Raw genomic sequence first — 18,116 nt, forward strand, 5'->3', positions numbered from 1 at the left:
AATCTATCTATGCATTTCCCACCAAAGCTCCTGACTTTTTCAGGATTCCCACAACATCAAGCCATTTTCCAACTAACCACATTAAAAGGCATCTCCATTTATATAATAGATGTGGCCTTGAAAAAAAGTTGTTTTGAATTCAATGTATTATCAAGTTGCATTCCATTTTTAATGTTCTAAATTTGTTTGCTTTCACATAGTAGTATACTAAATCATTTTGGAATGCAAAAACACTACTGTAAAAAATATAATTATCTCCTTCCTTTGCTGTATAGGTTCAAACTGTCATATTTGCATTTTGCTTAGCAGACAAGAGACACAAAAGGGCCTCTCCAAGAGGGTTTTTTTCACATAAAGAAATTAAAAACTCTTTGTGGCAAAAATAATAAAATTGTTACTACACAATAGGGATTTGGGATCCTGTAACTCTTGCATTTCACTTGGATTAAAGTCTCCAGGTGTCTTATTGTAGTGACCCAGTGGACTGCCATTCTTAAGTGCCATGCTAAAATCTCTCTGAATGAAAACAAACAAAAAGGCAGATGGAATTTTAGTGGTTAGAGTAAAAAAGGTCTTGTTTACTTATGAATACAATTGTTCTCAACATGTTAGATTAATTCCAGGAGCTTGTTGGAAATGAGAGTTGGAAATCCTGACCTTCACAGTTTCTGATTCACAAGGTATGGAATAAGACCTAAGAATCTACATTTTAATAAGCACCCCAAGTAATCTGCTACAGGTGATCATTAAACCGTACTTTAAGAAATAGTGCTTTAAACTTGAAAATTTTGAGGTTGCAGTTTACTTGTAATGAATGTGTAGCCCTAATTCTATGTCCCACCACCATCCCAGGAGTCAGGTTATCTTTCACTTCCCACCACACACACACACACATACACACACACACACACACACACACACACAGTGATTCTGAGTTTATCCACTAGATCATACCCCTTCTGCCATGAACTGGGGCAATCTGCTATCAGGTGGTAAAAATAATCTGGTGAGTTCTTGTCTCTAATAATTCACTATTTAATAAATGTCCTTAAAATCTAATTCACTTAATGTAAATATCTCGCTTTAAGAATTTAACTAATTAATTCAATCAATAATTTACCCAATCAAAGGAGTGCCTCTGTATACAGTGGTTCAAGTAATAGTCTTACCCACAGAAACTCTTTGGTGATGAAGAACATTAGCAGCTGATGTTAATACACTCATACACTCTTCTTTAAATCCTTGATTCCTGACTTTGAACTTTAATTGGAAATTATTATCAGCTTTTGGGTTTTTTAATCAAAAGATCATCTCAGAATCCTGCAGGATTTGGGATGGTATTCCCAAACTGCCTTTGTGATACCAAAATTTAAAGTAGGTATATTGGAGAAAGTAGGTGGCAATTTTCCTTCATAAATCTGTCTTAAGCAAAACTTTACTTGCACAATCAATTAGTTATATTGAAAGAGTTTAACAACAAAATCAAAATAAAAAACACTATCAACCAGACTAACTTTTGGCATCAGAACATGAGAAAACCAACATATGCTAAAATTCCACAAAGTAATAAAGCATATTCAGAAGTTTAAATTCATGAATAAATAATCTTTAGCATCCAAAAAAAATCACCTTAACTGAGTTTTCAGACTCATAATTCATTTTGGTAAGATGAACAAAACCAGGTCCCTACACATTTCTGTTGAGAGGATACATAAGACAATTTTAACCCTCCAACATGGGAGTAGCAAAGTAATAGAATGTCTGGAAATTTAATCTTTGAATGTGTATTTTTATATTGCCTTAATTATCATCACATTATTACCGAAATATAGATTAAAATCCTCCTCATAGAATGGCTATAAAAGATAAAAATGATACACAATAAATCTAAAGCTTCTAACATGATTTCAAAGATCTTAATAATATTGGTTAAGGACCCCAAGACAAAGAGAGATTCCTGAAATATAAAGTAAGAGTAAGTAATATGCATGAATATGAAAGAAATTACTTTTACATTTTCATAACTTGCAGAAAATTTGTATGGAGGCCCCAAAACAGAATGTTATCATCTAGAAAATAAAGTGTTTTTTCAAAGATAGAATTGACTGAATGACTTTATTTATGCCATTAAAATGTCTTCTGGTCTTTAATTTAGGGAATAGCATTAACAGAAATTATGTTTATTTAAAGCATCTCTAAAAATACAGATAACTATTTTGACAGAAAAAGTTATTAACATTCTATTAGAATGCCTCATGCTGTTTGTATTGCTACAAATCTTTAATAAGAAAAAAATCTATATATATAAAAGGCTAAGTGTCTGTCTGACTGGTAGCTATGATGCACACTGACCACCAAGGGGCAGATGCTCAACGCAGGAGCTGCCATGATGCGCACTGGCCATTTAAAAATAAACGGGCACCACAGAGCTGGAGTCAACAAACCAACACTCGGCTTCCCCCAAGCGGGACACAGGTCCCACCACCACCCCGGAGCTACAGCCTACCAAATTACAGCCAACGCTGTCAAGACCCCATGGCACAAAATGACCCACAGCCCAGCCCAGCCCAGAAACGGTCACTGTGGGCACCAGGTAATGATGTCACGTAGCAACGCCTGGCTTCCTCTATCTAGTGACTAGCCTCCTTGCAGTTTCTTCCGCCCAGGAACATGACTTGCTTTATAGCCAGGTGCAAACACTTTACACTGTAACCAAATGTCTGTGAAGCGTTTGTTTTCCCATGCCTCATCTCATTTGATCCTCCCAGAAGTCCTGGAGTAGGTAGATAGGAGACTCAGTAGAATCCTATTTTCTTTTCATTAGCCAGAAAACGGAGATTTAGAAAGTTTAGAAACTTGACCTGACTGAAAAGAAATAAGAAATGGTGGAATTTGAAAGTGACTTCAGGTTTTCTCACTGCACAGAATAAAGTCAAACACTGCTGCAGTTGAATATTTTACCCTTTGTTCTCCATGTGTGATCTACAATAATAATGTGTTTCGTGTTGATATTTACTAATGTGTTGCTGACAGTCCTGAAAGAGAAGTTGGGATGCTTCACAGGGCTGGAAAAAGTTTAGCTAAATTAGAAAGCAGGTATAATTAAGCAAGTTTATCAATATATATAAAACTCTCACTGACGCCAATCGCACGCCTGTGTTTCGATCTGTCATTGTTGATTGTGACTTTGTTGACACTTCTATTATAGCGAAAGGGCGAATAGCAATATTAAAGTATTTCTTCTAATTAATTTCCTTTCAATGTGCATGATTCCGTGCACCGGGACACTAATCCTATCTAATAATAGAGAAACATGGTAATTAACCATAACTTAGCTACCCTTCCCATTGGCTAATCAGCGAGATATGCAAATTAACTGCCAACCAAGATGGCGGCCGGCAGCCAGGCAGCTGAAGTGAATAGGAGGCTTGCTTGCTCCAGTGACAGAGGAAGCCAAGGTTCCCCGTCTGCCACTGCTGGCCTCTGAGCTTGCACTCTAAGAAACAATGTTGCAAATATAGAAGCTAAACAAACCCCATGCTTTCAGCCAGCCGGCTGAGCTGGAGTTGCAACAGTGTTACAATTATAGAACCCAAACAAACCAGATACCTGCTTTCAGCAGCCGAGGTCTCAGAGCTGGAGCCCAGCCTCAGAGCTAAAGCCGGCTCTCAGTTCCAGTGACAGCCATAGAAGGTAAATAAATCCCAGAATTAAAAAAAAAAAAGAAAAGAAAAAAAGGAGAGGTTGGGAGCTTCAGTCACCCGCCAGCCTGAAAACGGCCCTCAGCCCCTCACCCAAACTGGCCAGGCACCCAAGCGGGACCCCCACCCTGAAGGGGGTGTGACCAGCTGCAAACAGCCATCATCCCCTCACCCAGACTGGCCAGAAACCCCAGTGGGACCCCCACCATGAAGAGGGTGTGACCAGCTGCAAACAGCCATCATCCCCTCATCTAGGCTGGCCAGGCACCCCAGTGGGGACCCCCACCCTGAAGGGGGTGTGACCAGCTGAAAACAACCATCATCCCCTCACCCAGCCTGGCCAGGCACCCAAGCGGGACCCCCACCCTGATCCGGGACACCCTTCAGGGCAAACCAGCGGGCCTCCACCCATGAACCAGGCCTCTAACCTATATAGTAAAAGGGTAATATGCAAACTGACCCTAACAGCAGAAGGACTGGGAATGACTGGTCACTATGACACACACTGACCACCAGGGGGCAGATGCTCAATGCAGGAGCTGCCCTCTGGTGGTCAGGGTGCTCTCACATGGGAGGAGCTCTGCTTAGCCACAAGCCAGGCTAATGGCTGCCAGTACAGCGGTGGTGGTGGGAGCCTCTCCTGCCTCCTCAGCAGCACTAAGGATGTCCGACTGCAGTTTAGGCCTGCTCCCCGCTGGCAAGTGGACATCCCCCGAGGGCTGCCAGGCTGCCAGAGGGATGTCTGATTGCCAGCTTAGGCCCAATCCCCTGGGGAGCGGGTCTAAGCCAGCAGGTGGTCATCCCCTGAGGGGTCCCAGACTGCGAGAGGGCACAGGCCAGGCTGAGGGACCCCCCCCTCCCCCCCCCCCCAAGAGCACAAATTTTTGTGCACTGGGCCTCTAGTCCTATTATAAAAGACCATGGTAAAAATAGTAAAAGCACTATAGAATGCATTTTCATTTACAAAAAGAGCAGGTACTATTAAACATGAGGCACAGCCAAACAAGCAAATATCTTGTTATATACCTTTCAGTCTGATTCTCCTTTCTGAACCACAAGACTTTAAACATAAACTAAGATTTACTCATTTTACCCATCTGAGGACCTCTCCCTGGATGTCTACCGGTATACTTGTAATTCAAAGCCTTATAAAGAAAACATAAGATTGATGGAGAATTATAGAACCTGCACTAAGTGCATTGTGGATGCTTTCCAAATACTTGTTATTTAAGCAAATACTACAAAAGACAACAAAAGCAATAATATTTATATATACCTATTAAAGTCTGGTGTTACTACCAATTCTTTATAACTGGAATATCAATAAAATCTTCATAATAAAATAAGTAAAGTATCCCCTGAACCTGTTCAGATCCTCTTCTCACAGCATTCATGCCATTACCATTCCCAAAGGATAGATTATTGGAAACACATTTGTCAAAAAAGAATGAGCCAAATGTCAAAAACTGAGAAAGCCAAGGAAATTGCAAGCTAGAGGAACTAATGCAAGGCAAGACAAAATAACAACAGGAGGTCAAGTGCAAGGGAAGCCAAAAGTTAGAGAAAGTCAGGATTGGAAATGAAGACAGACTGGTTGGTGGCAGCTCTGGGAATGCCAATTGTACGATTAGCATGTGTGAGTCAGTATGTGGCACTGGAATAAAGCTTGGCTAGTGAAGGAGTTAAATGTGCCCAGGCACCACCTTTGCCCTCAGGCTTCCTACCACCATCCAAACAGCTATACAGACAACAGGGAGAGGCAGCTCTTTTCCCAGTTGCATCTTTTGAAAAGCCCCTGTATAGTGGAGGGCTCCTTTAAGTTCAGCCGGAGAATCCCACATATAATTTGTCCTGCATCTCTGAAAGCCCACAAGTCCTACTGGACCAGTTCTCTTTAAGCTACAGCTCCCAACCAGCTCACTTCCTCTAACCCTGTGGAATCCTTTGGCCCAAAGGCCACTCCTGGCAGTTCCTGTTCTGGCATCTCTACCCTGATGACTGGAGTGGATGGGAGAATGGACTGGAACCTGGTCATTGGGCCTGGCTGAAAGCAGTGAACACATGGATAAGGAAGCAGAACATTATAGAAGCAAGCATAGGAATTGTCCTTTCAACCATAAAGGGCTGGGGGACACAGTTATGACACAGAAAAGACCCTAATCTGGCTCTCCTCCTAATCACTGCCCTATGTTTCCAGGTGTTAATGACCAAGGCCTAATGCCAAAAATGCTTCATAGAAAATGCAAATTTTACACAGGTTGTCTTAGTTTAAAATTTTTTTATTATAAGTTTATGCACAGCAATCAATAATGGTGACAACCACAAATACTTGAGCCATGATCACAAACCTTTCAATAAAATATCCTCATAACTTCTGCACATTTTATGTTTTATTTACTTTTTCATTCCTTTCTTGGGTGGCCAACAAGGAATACCATTTGCTTTGTCTCATATGAGAAATAAATGGGTTGAAAGAACGTAAAGTTTCCTATCACCTCTAGGTCTTTTATATTCAACAAAGATTTATCGAAAACTAATAATGGCCCAGGCAATATGCTGGGGATTAAATCCTCAATCTTTAGAGATTCAAAACATGACTAAGTCACAAACTTTTGTTTTGATTGGACAATACTTGAGAAACAGCTGTCTTAATCCTCCAGGCAAGAAGCAAGGCTATATGGCATCCTGGTGGTTATTATGCTGCAGGGATTCAGTACCATGTGGGCCCTCTCAACCTCTCTTTCCCATGACCTCTTCCTTTTTTCATAACTTTCACTTCCACCTTTCTTCCCCCGTTTCCTCCCTGTCACTGGCTGGCATCCTGTCCTCAACTAGCTACCACTGAAGAGTTATGCAAACCCATAAAATGGAGCTCTCTTCCCTACTGTTAGAGAAGAGATCAAACAAGTAGGAGATTGAAAAATAGATAATTTTAAGGTATTATGAGAAAAAAATAAATAAAATAAAACAGGAGACGAGGAAGGGAAATTTTAGAAGAGTGTCCGAAGTATGAAGGGCTTGTTCCTGTTACCACTAATCATCTTCAGTGCGCACTTCTGAAGCTGAGTGAGAGGTGGGAGAGTCAGCGAGCCACATGCAATTCTTTGGCCCCTTGAGTATGGCTCTTCCACAAAATACCGACTTCTGCGCATGGGCCACGAAGTTTCAATCGCACTGTACGTGCGCGCCCGCATGTGATATTTTGTGGAAGAGCTACACTCAAGGGGCCAAAGAGCCACATGTGGCTCATGAGCAGCAGTTTGCCAACCACTGGCCTAGTAGATCCCATGAATTGAAATGTAACTAAGAAAATAATCCTGAATTTCAATGAAAAATCACTGAATTGAACTGCATTTTCTTGGAAGAGTCTGAATAACTTTTCCATGAGCAGTGGAAATTTAGCTCAGCATTTACATAATTGCATTCTATAAGTCTTGTACTCAAATTTAACTTAATATATTAAATATATATCTGTTAAATAAGAAAATCATGTGTTAAATTAAATTCCTTACAGAGGAAACAGAAGATCAATCAAAGCCTGTGACTCTACCAGAGTGGGATTTCAAGTCATGAAGTTACAAATCAAGCATTTTACTATAAATATTAGTGTATTAATTTCATTAACAATTAGATTACTAAAGTTTTTTTACACAAGAGTCATTAAAATTGATTACATTGTAAGAAGAAAACAAAATTTAAAAATTAATTCACCACCTGCTGGTGTTGCTCAGTGGTTGAGTGTCAACATATGAACCAGAAGGTCATGGTTCGATTCCCAATCAGGGCACATGCCCAGGTTGTGGGCTCAATCCCATTGTGGGGCATGCAGGAGGCAGCCAATCAATTATTCTTTCTCATCATTGGTATTTCTCTCTCTCTCTCTCTCTCTCTCTCTCTCTCACTCTCACTCTCTCTCTCTCTCTCTCTCTCTCTCTCTTCCTTCCTCTCTGAAATCAATAAAAATATTGATTGAAATTGTAAATAAGAATAAACACTGAAAATTAATTGGATATATTTTATATTTTAGCACCTACCACAGATCTACAGATTAAATAAAAATAAAAGAAAAAATAAAGAGGGAAAAGCAGGTAGTTGCATGTAAGACAGAAAAGTTCTAATTTTAAGAGAATTTATAGAAGAGAGTTTATTCCATTTTGAAGTCCTAGAATCTTAAAATAGGAATCACGTCAAAACATTACTCATATATGTCTATTTTTAAGTTTTCTTGTGGGGATTAACTACATCTATAATCGGAAAAGAAGAAAACTCCCCTAAATAAAGCCCCTTATTCTGTGTATCATACCCCAAGGGAATAGTATAAATGCTAGTGCTTGAAACTTCTTGAATGAACCAAGATTATCACTGGCAAAAGCATTGCAGGGACCACTCTTGCATGAGGCAAGAGAATGAAACCAGATGATATAATGGTGGGTCTTTTCCTCATCTAAAAATGATGAGTCTGTAAAGTGGGTGAATCGTTTTTTAATGACCTTTTTAAAAAAAAATTGAGACAAGAAGAATGAAAGTAACTGTTGTGCTATTAGAATGCAGCTGAATTTGAAATGCACACAAGGGAGAATTATATTCCAATAAAAGGCAAGAAGCCATCATTATTTTTTTCTCCTTTTGCCTGGGAAAGAGGAAATGGAAAGAAAGAAAAAATGGAAATAGCCAAAAGCAGTTCTGGTTTACATGCTTTCTGCTAACGTTTCAGCTGGGATGGAGACAGGAGGGATGTGGGTTTGGGAAAGATTACATCATGAAGAATGTAGGAAACAAAAGTAAAATTAGATGTTTCCATTGTCTATAACTGCTTAGATAAGTAGATTTAACAGAAAGCGAAAGTTCTGAAACTTGTACAAATGAATAAAGTACAATAAATGTAAGTTAACCTTTTTGTATTTGAACCAGGTTCTTATAAATATTTGTTTGAGCTACATATTCTAAAGATAGCATTCTAGCAACAGAAGCGGTGCTACGATTGCATGGGACAAGGTTCAGGGGATACTGTACCACTTAGCCTGAAAATGACCCTAAGTTCCAGGGTTTTTGTTTGATTTTTCACTACTTGCCTCTTCCTCAGGAAGATAGTATAAAGTGTGTGTAGCAATGTCACTTTTGAAGCATAACTCATCTGGAATCTGTACGCTATCAAATATGATACTCAATTTTCTTATTACATGACCCTGAGTCAGCTTTGGCTTTCACCTCTCCCCTACTTGAGTATTTAACACCAGCAGGGCTGTCCATCCTTGCCAGTGGAAGCAGCTTGTTCTCCCAGGTCTAAGGCGACTAGCCATGTCCTTCTTGAAACTCATTTAATGCCTCACCTAGGGCAGATGTCTTACAAGAAGTGCACATTCTCATCCAGACCCACCCCAACTATTCCTTGTTTTTATCAGTTCAGGGAGGGAAGGACAAAGTTTGATATAGGAAGAAAGAGCTTATATACCAAAGGATTGCAAGACTATGTATAAACTTGAGACCAAAGGGAACAGACTAAACTGGGATCAGGCTAAATGTATTGATTTGGGTATACTAATCTGAGATTTTGGGTTTAATGCTGTAGCCTATGCAGCTGGAAGTGGTTCCAACACTTTACTTAGTTGTTGGCTAGAACCCTCTCCTCCAGTAATCACAGTCACAAGGTCAAGCAAGTCACAAGGCTGAAATCTCAGGCATCTTCATGGACAGAGTCTAATGATTCTTCTGAATCACTTCTGAACCATCAGTTATGCATAGCAGCACGGGTGACCTCTCCTCTTTAGTACCCATGCTGACAATTTTGACTATAGCATCATTAGGACCAACAATGGAATCAATATTGAAGAGATGGACTCCATTTCCTGTTTATTTTTTCCTTAATTGACTTTCCCATCAAGTGAAGTTAAACGGCCTTTCCTGAAAGTTAGACAAGTTTTTGACAGAGAAATGTTGCCTATCTGTGCAAAAAGCCCTCAAAATACATGAAAAGAGTATAGCAACCTATTTTAGCTTGGAAATTTCTATGATCTATTCTGACATACTTGGCAATTGCTACTATTTCTCATTGCATTGCCTATAAAATGACATTCATTCTTTCCCAGAAACATTTTTTTACTGCTACATGATGGTATAATCTTTTTTTGAAGACATTTTATGTGATAATTAAGGATCCAGATTTAAAACTCAACCATGTGTGTACTTAACAATGGCATCATTATACTGAGGTGGTAACCATAAGAAATGATTACATCTGTGCATAGCATGGCTCTTGCATGTACAATGATAACTAGGTCATAAGTTTTTCCTACATCTGGCAGACAATTTTTTCCACATTGCACTCCAGTTGCAGATACATATTTAGAAGAGAAAAATGTACATCTTAGAACTGTGGGAACTTGATATCAATATATTTTTTTAACCTAGATAAAATCATATTACAGCATCATCTTGAAACTTCCTTTCTCAGTTAATAGATACTCATCTTTATTTCAGTATGCATAGCTCTACATATTCTTTCCAAAGGATAATTTTATAAAATGTATATATCATATTTACTTTTTCAATTTATCTGCATATGAGGGATTTCTTACATTGTTAGTTTCAATTACAGGTAATGTTAAAATGAATATCCTTGTAGAAATACTTTAGAATAAATTTCTAGAAAGGAAATTATTGGTTTCAATGTTTTTAATGTATTAATGAGAAAAAAGGGGGACATATAAATTGCTATCACCAATTTGCCCACCAAAAATGCTGTATTCCAATGGAGCCAAGATAGTCTCTTCAATAAATGGTGTTGGGAAAATTGGACAGATATATGCAAGAAAATGAAACTAGACCACCAACTTACACCATACACAAGAATAAACTCAAAATGGATAAAGGACTTAAATGTACGACAGGAAACCATAAAAATTCTAGAAGAATACAAAGGCAACAAAATCTCAGACATATGCCAAAACAATTTCTTCACTGATACAGCTCCTAGGGCAGTTGAAACTAAAGAGAAACTGAACAAATGGGACTACATCAAAATAAAAAGCTTCTGCACAGCAAAAGAAACCATCAACAAAACAACAAGAAAACCCACCTCGTGGGAAAACATATTTGCCAACGTCATATCTGATAAGGGCTTAATCTCCAAAATTTATAGGGAACTCATACAACTTAACAAAAAAAGATAAACAATCCAATCAAAAAATGGGCAAAGGATCTAAATAGACACCTTTCAAAAGAGGACACTCAGAAAGCCAAGAGACATATGAAAACATGCTCAAAGTCACTAATCATCCGAGAGATGCAAATCAAAACAACAATGAGGTACCATCTCACACCTGTCAGAATGGCCATCATCAACAAATCAACAAACGACAAGTGCTGGAGAGGATGTGGAGAAAAAGGAACACTTGTGCACTGCTGGTGGGAATGCAGACTGGTGCAGCCACTATGGAAGGCAGTATGGAGGTTCCTCAAAAAATTGGAAATGGAACTCCCATTTGACCCTGTGATCCCACTTCTAGGAATATATCCCAAGAAACCAGAAACACCAATCAGAAAGGATATATGTACCCATATGTTCATAGCAGCACAATTCACCATAGCTAAGATCTGGAAACAGCCTAAGTGCCCATCAGTAGATGAATGGATTAGAAAACTGTGGTACATCTACACGATGGAATACTATGCTGCTGTTAAAAAGAAGGAACTCCTACCATTTGCAACAGCATGGATGGAACTGGAGAGCATTTTGCTAAGTGAAACAAGCCAGTCAATGAAGGAAAAATACCACATGATCTCACTCTTTCATGGATAATTAAGACCATTACAAACTTTTGAACAATAATAGATACAGTGGCAGAGCTGCCTCAAACTGATTGTCGGACTGCAGTGGGAAGGCCAGGGAGGGTTGGGGGACAGGAGGGAGGGGAGTAAGAGATCAACCGAAGGACTTGTATGCACCCATATAACCATAAATAATGGACATAAGACACTGGGGGGTAAGGGAGGGCAGGGGCTTGTCAAGGGCGGGGGGGAAAAAAGGACACTTATGTAATACCCTTTGTAATACTTTAAGCGAAAAAAAAATAAAAATTAAAAAAAATTAAAAAAAAAGAAAAAAAAAGAATTTACATAATGGTAAAAAAAACAAAACAAAAATGCTGTATTAATTTACTCATCATCCAAGTCTCTGAGAGTGTATATTTCTACATATGCTTGCCTCCTAGCAATATTGTCAAGCTTTAAGATGTTTACCAATTTTATGAGCAAAAAATATTACCTCATTTTCTTTTATTTTACATGTATTTAAAGGTTGTTGTTTTTTATTTTTTATTTTTGGCCAGTTTTATTTTATCTGAATTGCCTATTCATATTTTTTACACATTTTTCTGTTACATTGACAACCTCTTTCTTTATTGATAACTATGACATCTTTATATTTTCTGCATATTAAGTCTTTGCTTTATGCTACAAATATGCAAACTTGAATCTGTCAATTGTTTCTTAACATTGATTATAGTGTCATTTGCCATGTTAAAGTTTTATATTTTATGTCAGTAAATCTGTCAATATTTTTCTCTGAGGCTTTCAGTTATCTAGATTTCATAAGTTGTCCTTATCCCAAAACCATAAAAATAATCATTTCCTAATAAATGGTTCTAAGACTAAAATATTTAGTTCTATTTATGGACTATCTTACATGCTTGTTTTGTTATTAAATGGTCTAATTTTTATTTATTCCTAGTAGATAATTATTTTAATTTTTATTTAACACTTTAGTAAAGAAAGCTTCAAGAGAAATATTTTTAAATTTCCAAATGTACAGGTTGGGATTTTCATTAGTTTTTATTCTCCTTCATGTGTTCAGAAATGTAGTATGTATGATTTTCACTTTATGGAAATCACTGAGATTTTTGTGTGACTAACACATGGTCAAATCTGTTTTCTAACCTAACATTACACAGGGCATGATTTTCAAAATACTTTTTAATTTGCATTAAAATATTTGTAGCAGTGCCTTCCTTAGTCTCCAGGATCTGTCTCTTGATTCAACAGTTTTTTAATAGAACAGATCCAGGGATGCCCCTTCTTCCTGCTTCTACCACCTTCCAACCTCTTTTCCAGTCACAACCCTTGGAACCATCTCAACCATCCTTAGCCTCTGAGACCATCCAACCCCGTATTTTAACCTTAACTCCTTATTGCCGAGCTACCATGAGCTCCTAAATTCATCAGAATTATTTCACTGAGGTGGAGGCCACTGTCAACTTCCTGGTCAGTCTGCCATGACACTGTAGCTATGAGGGGTGTGGGCTACATCTTTCCAGAGCTGGCCAAGGAGAAGCCAAAGGTGCCAAGCTCTCTTGAAGACACATAATGAGCACTGCCTGCTGAAGCTTTCCCAAGATGAGTGGGTAGAACTCAGGACACCAGGGAAGCCACTGAGGTCCTGGAGAAGAACCTGAATGAAGCCCTTTGGATCTGCATGCCCTTGGGTTCTTCTCAAACAGAACCTTAGCTCTGTGACTTCCTGGAGAACCACTTCCTGGAAGAGGAAGTGAAAGTCATCAAGAAGATGGGGGACACTGACTCACCTCCGCAGGCTGGCCGGCCCCCAAGCTGGGTGGGGTGAGTATCGCTTAGAAAGGCTCACCCTCAAGCATAACTAGGAGCCTTTGGAGCTCAGAGGCCTTTGAAGGGCACCCTGCATCCCCCTGGTGTCTGGCTTCTGCCTGCAACCATTAGGCTGCCTTTTAACCACCCTGGAGCCTTCTCCCATGCCCTGGGCCAAATGAAAAGCATAAAGCTTTTTTTTTTTCAGGAGGAAAAAAGGATCATACATATTCTCCCGATGTTCCCATTTTTATAATTAATGGCTGAAAGTCATATCAGCCATTTTTGTTTTAAGAAATAAGGTGAATGTGACAAAAAATATTTTATCAAATACATAAAATACTTTTTATAAGTCATTTATATTATCATATTTATCAAATCCTTTACACCCCTCTTTGCCCACACCCCACCAGGTTTCATGAAATCACGTGATCTTGTGAATTAAGGTGAATACATGCAGAATAGGGTTTGAGCCCTGGTTTGCCACAAGTAATCGCATGACTCTTGGCAAATCATTTAATCCCTTTGAGCCTTGGTTTCTCACCAAAAAAAAGGGAGGAGGGGAATACCCACCGAGAATGTCTGTGGTAATGATCAGTGAGAAATTATATTATTGTACTATTTAATGTATACCACGTTAAATAATAATCAGTGACAGGTTAATACTACTGGATAATAATGAAGACCACCCATTAGACTGGTAATCAAGATTCTTACTTATTTAAGTCAACCCAGAGAAGGCTCCTGGCTATTTCCTTCTGAGGTTGTCAAAGTAGCATCCTGCCACTCCCTTGGCATATTATTTTAGCAATTAATGAGCAAGACGGATAAGGAATAAACCATGGGTGACATATTATACCATTTATAGATTAATTTTTATGTGGGCAAGGAGTCATCAAAATTATCAATCTTCATTCACCTAGATGTTGCTTTGTGATTGGTATTTGGTTCCTTGACCTGTCACTAGGTCTGTGTTATGAGGAATCAGCACACTTCAAATTACAAATTTCTTTAAATATTTTATCTAAAAAACCATCTCACACCTGTCAGAATGGCTATCATCAACAAATCAACAAACAACAAGTGCTGGCATGGATGTAGAGAAAAGGGAACCCTGTGCACTGCTGGTGGGGATGCAGACTGGTGCAGCCACTGTGGAAAACAGTATGGAGTTTCCTCAAAAAATTAAAAATGGAACTCCCATTTGACCCAGTGATCCCACTTCTAGGATTATATCCTAAGAAACCAGAACACCAATCAGAAATAATATATGCACCCCTATGTTCATAGCAGCACAATTTGGAAACAACCTAAGTGCGCATCAGCAGATGAGTGGAATAAAAAACAATGGTACAGGAGAATCAAGATGGTAGCATAGGCAAATGCCTGCATTCACTGACTCCCACAACCACATCAAAATTACAACTAAAATACAGAACAACCATAGAACCACTGGAAAGCTGGCTGAAGGGAAGTACTGCAACTAGAAAAGTAAAGAAGAAATCACACCGAGACTGGTAGGAAGTGCGGAGGCGAAGAATGGGCTGGGTCGGCACCCAGGTGTGCCACTTTGTTAACCAGGAGGGAGATTGTATCTGTGGAGGCCGCCTGGAGGAGCAAGGGGCCCAGTCCCACACCAGATGCCCATCCCAGAGTCTCAGAGCTGGGAAACGAAGTCCCTACGGGCAGTAAGAACTACAGGCTGTAAAAACCAGTGGGGATTGGGGCTGAGTGAAACACAGGCTGCTGGAGACCCAGCTGCTCCTCTTAAAAGGTCGGCACCATGAACTAAACTTACAAGCTCCTGCTTCCTTTGAGCTCCAGTGCCAGGCAAGGCTCTGGAGGACCCAGACACATTCGAGGAGAAACTGGACTGTCTGGCATTGGGGCAGGAACTCAGGGGCAGCTTTCTTCCAGATGGAGGTGCTCGCAGCAGTCATTGCTCCCATGCTGGGACCTCCCCAGTTGCAGGACTGACTGGCAGCCATTTCTATTTGCTCCACCCTGGTGATTCCCTGAGACCCCGCCCCACCCAATTTACAACCCCACCCAAGCTATGGGCAGCAGCTTTTGTATATGATGGCCTGTCCTTTCTCAGGCTAAAAACCTGTCAAACAAGCTGCAGCTTGGTCAGGGAGCCACAAACCTATCAATAAAAGGCATCGAAACCCAGCACCAGCACCAGCCCGCCTTGCTTCACAGTTGGCCCTCGTCTGGGCACTTCTAAACCCTACACAAAGAGGAGGAATTTATAGATCTCTCTGTAGTTCCTGCTGGGTGGCCCCAGGCAGTGGCTGACTTTGCACCTCCCTGGAGACTCAGGAGCCAGTGTACCCAGTAGTCAGTGTGAGACCACACCAGATTACAACTCTTCACATCCATAAGTGATACACTCAAGGGGCAGACTCAGTGAGCACCAAAGCCCTACTAAAACAAGTCCTGCTCCATAAGGGTGTCTCCTGCACAGCAGCTCTCCCACTATAGGCGCAGTTGGTCCCCACAGACAATTCCTCCCAATGACACCAACAGCAATCAAGGCTCAACTAAAACAAGACAGCGCACACAGCCCACAAAGGGGTGCACCTAGAGTGTCCACCTCAGGTGACTGGGGAGACTGAGCCACCGGGCCCTAAAGGACACCTACTACACAAGGCCACTCTATCAACTCAAGGAGACTTAGCAGCTACCCAATACAAAGAAACAAACACAGGGAAGCAGCCAAAATGTGGAGACAAAGAAACATGTTACAAATGAAAGAAATGGAAGAAAGCAAACTACTGGATATAGAGTTCAAAACCACCGTTATAAGGTTACTCAAGAATCTTCTAGAAACCTCCAAGGGACTTAGTGAGATTTTCAAGAACCTTAGTGAGAATGCCAAAAAAAATGGAAAAGGACCAGTCAGAAATTAAGCATACACTTACTGAAATAAAGAATAATATACAGGGATTCAACAGTAGACTAGAGGATCCTGAGAATCAAATCAATGATTTGAAATATGAGGAAGCAAAAAACACCCAACCAGAAGAGCAAAAAGAAAAAAGAATCCAAAAAATATGAAGATAGTGTAAGGAGCCTCTGGGACAACTTCAAGCGTATCAATGTCCAAATTATAGGGTTGCCAGAAGAAGAGAGAGAGCAAGATATTAAAAACCTATTTGAAGAAATAATGACAGAAAACTTCCCCTACCTGGTGAAAGAAATAGACTTAGAAGTCTAGGAAGCACAGAGAACCCCAAACAAGAGGAACCCAAAGAGGACCACACCAAGACACATCAAAATTAAAATCCCAAGGGCAAAAGACAAAGAGAGAATCTTAGAAGCAGCAAGATAAAAGCAGTTAGTTACCTACAAGGGAATGCCCATACGACTATCAACGGATTTCTCAACAGAAACTATGCAGGCCAGAAGGGAGTGGCAAGAAATATTCAAAGTGGTGAATAGCAAGAACCCACAACCAAGATTACTCTACTCAACAAAGCTATCATTTAGAATTGAAGGTCAGATAAACAGCTTCAAAGACAAGAAAAGCTAAAGGAGTTCATCACCACCAAACCAGTATTATATTAAATGCTGAAAGGTATTCTTTAAAAAGAGGAAGAAGAAGAAACAGGTAAAGGTAAAAAAAATATGAACAACAAAATGGCAACAAATACATGTCTATCAACAATTGAATCTAAAAATCAAGTGAATAAAAAAATCTGATTAACAGAGTAATCTGGTGAATAGAATAGAATCAAGGGCATGGAAATGGGACAGACTGATGATTCTCAAAGAGAAAGGGGTGTGGAGTGCAGGAAGAGATTAGACAAAGATCTTATATGCATATATGCATTACCTATGGACACAGACAATAGGATGGTGAGGGCCTGGGGCAGGGTAGGAACAGGGTGGAAGGGAGCTTTGGGCGGGGGGGGGGGGGGGGGGGGGGGGAAGACATCTGTAATAATCTCAACTATAAAGATTAACTTTAAAAAATAAAAAATAAAATAAATTAAAAACAGTGGTACATCTACACAATGGAATACTACACTGCTGTAGAAAAAGGGAATTCTTACCATTTGCAACAGCATGGGTGGATCTGGAGAGCATTATGCTAAGCAAAATAAGCTGGTCAGAGAAAGAAATATCACATGCTCTCACTCATTTGTGGAATATAATGAACAACATAAACTGATGAACTAAAGTGGATCCAGAGACATAGAAGCATTGAACAGACCATCCAACCTCAGAGAGAAGGCATGTTTGTGTTTCGGGGTGCGAGGGGGTTGTTGAAAGATCAACCAAAGGACTTGTATGCATGCATATAAGCATAACCCATGGACATAGTCAGTGGCGGGCAGGGGGTGGGGGGGGCGTGAGGGCATGTGCTGGGGGGTAGAAAGACCAGGGAGGGGTCAATGGGGGGGGGGGGAGACATATGTAATATTTTAAAGAATTAAATTTTTAAAATAAAATAATAAAAAATAGTCTACCATGCAAATTAAAGTACAATCTTATTCTTGTACAATCTTCTCTTCTTGGATTCTTTTTCAGTAGTCTGCATAAACTATACTGACTCCAAACAAACCCATTAAATTCAGGAACCATGCCTCACTCATTTTTTTTCTTTCCATACCTAAGCAGAATATTTAGCACATAGTGGAATTCAGTGGAACTGAGCAACAGTATAGCAGCATTTAACTTACATGAGTTTCAAGCGTATGGTCTCTGGAAAAAGAGAAAGAATGAAAAGGAGAAGGATGAGGATAGAATTAGCAATTATATAATGTAGGTAATTCTTCCACCCATTCTACTGCATATCTATGTATCTACTTA

This window comes from Myotis yumanensis, unplaced genomic scaffold, assembly GCF_028538775.1.
Source record: "Myotis yumanensis isolate MYYU_CA2020_CCGP unplaced genomic scaffold, mMyoYum1.0.hap1 SCAF_6, whole genome shotgun sequence".
NCBI classification, from domain to species: Eukaryota; Metazoa; Chordata; class Mammalia; order Chiroptera; family Vespertilionidae; genus Myotis; species Myotis yumanensis.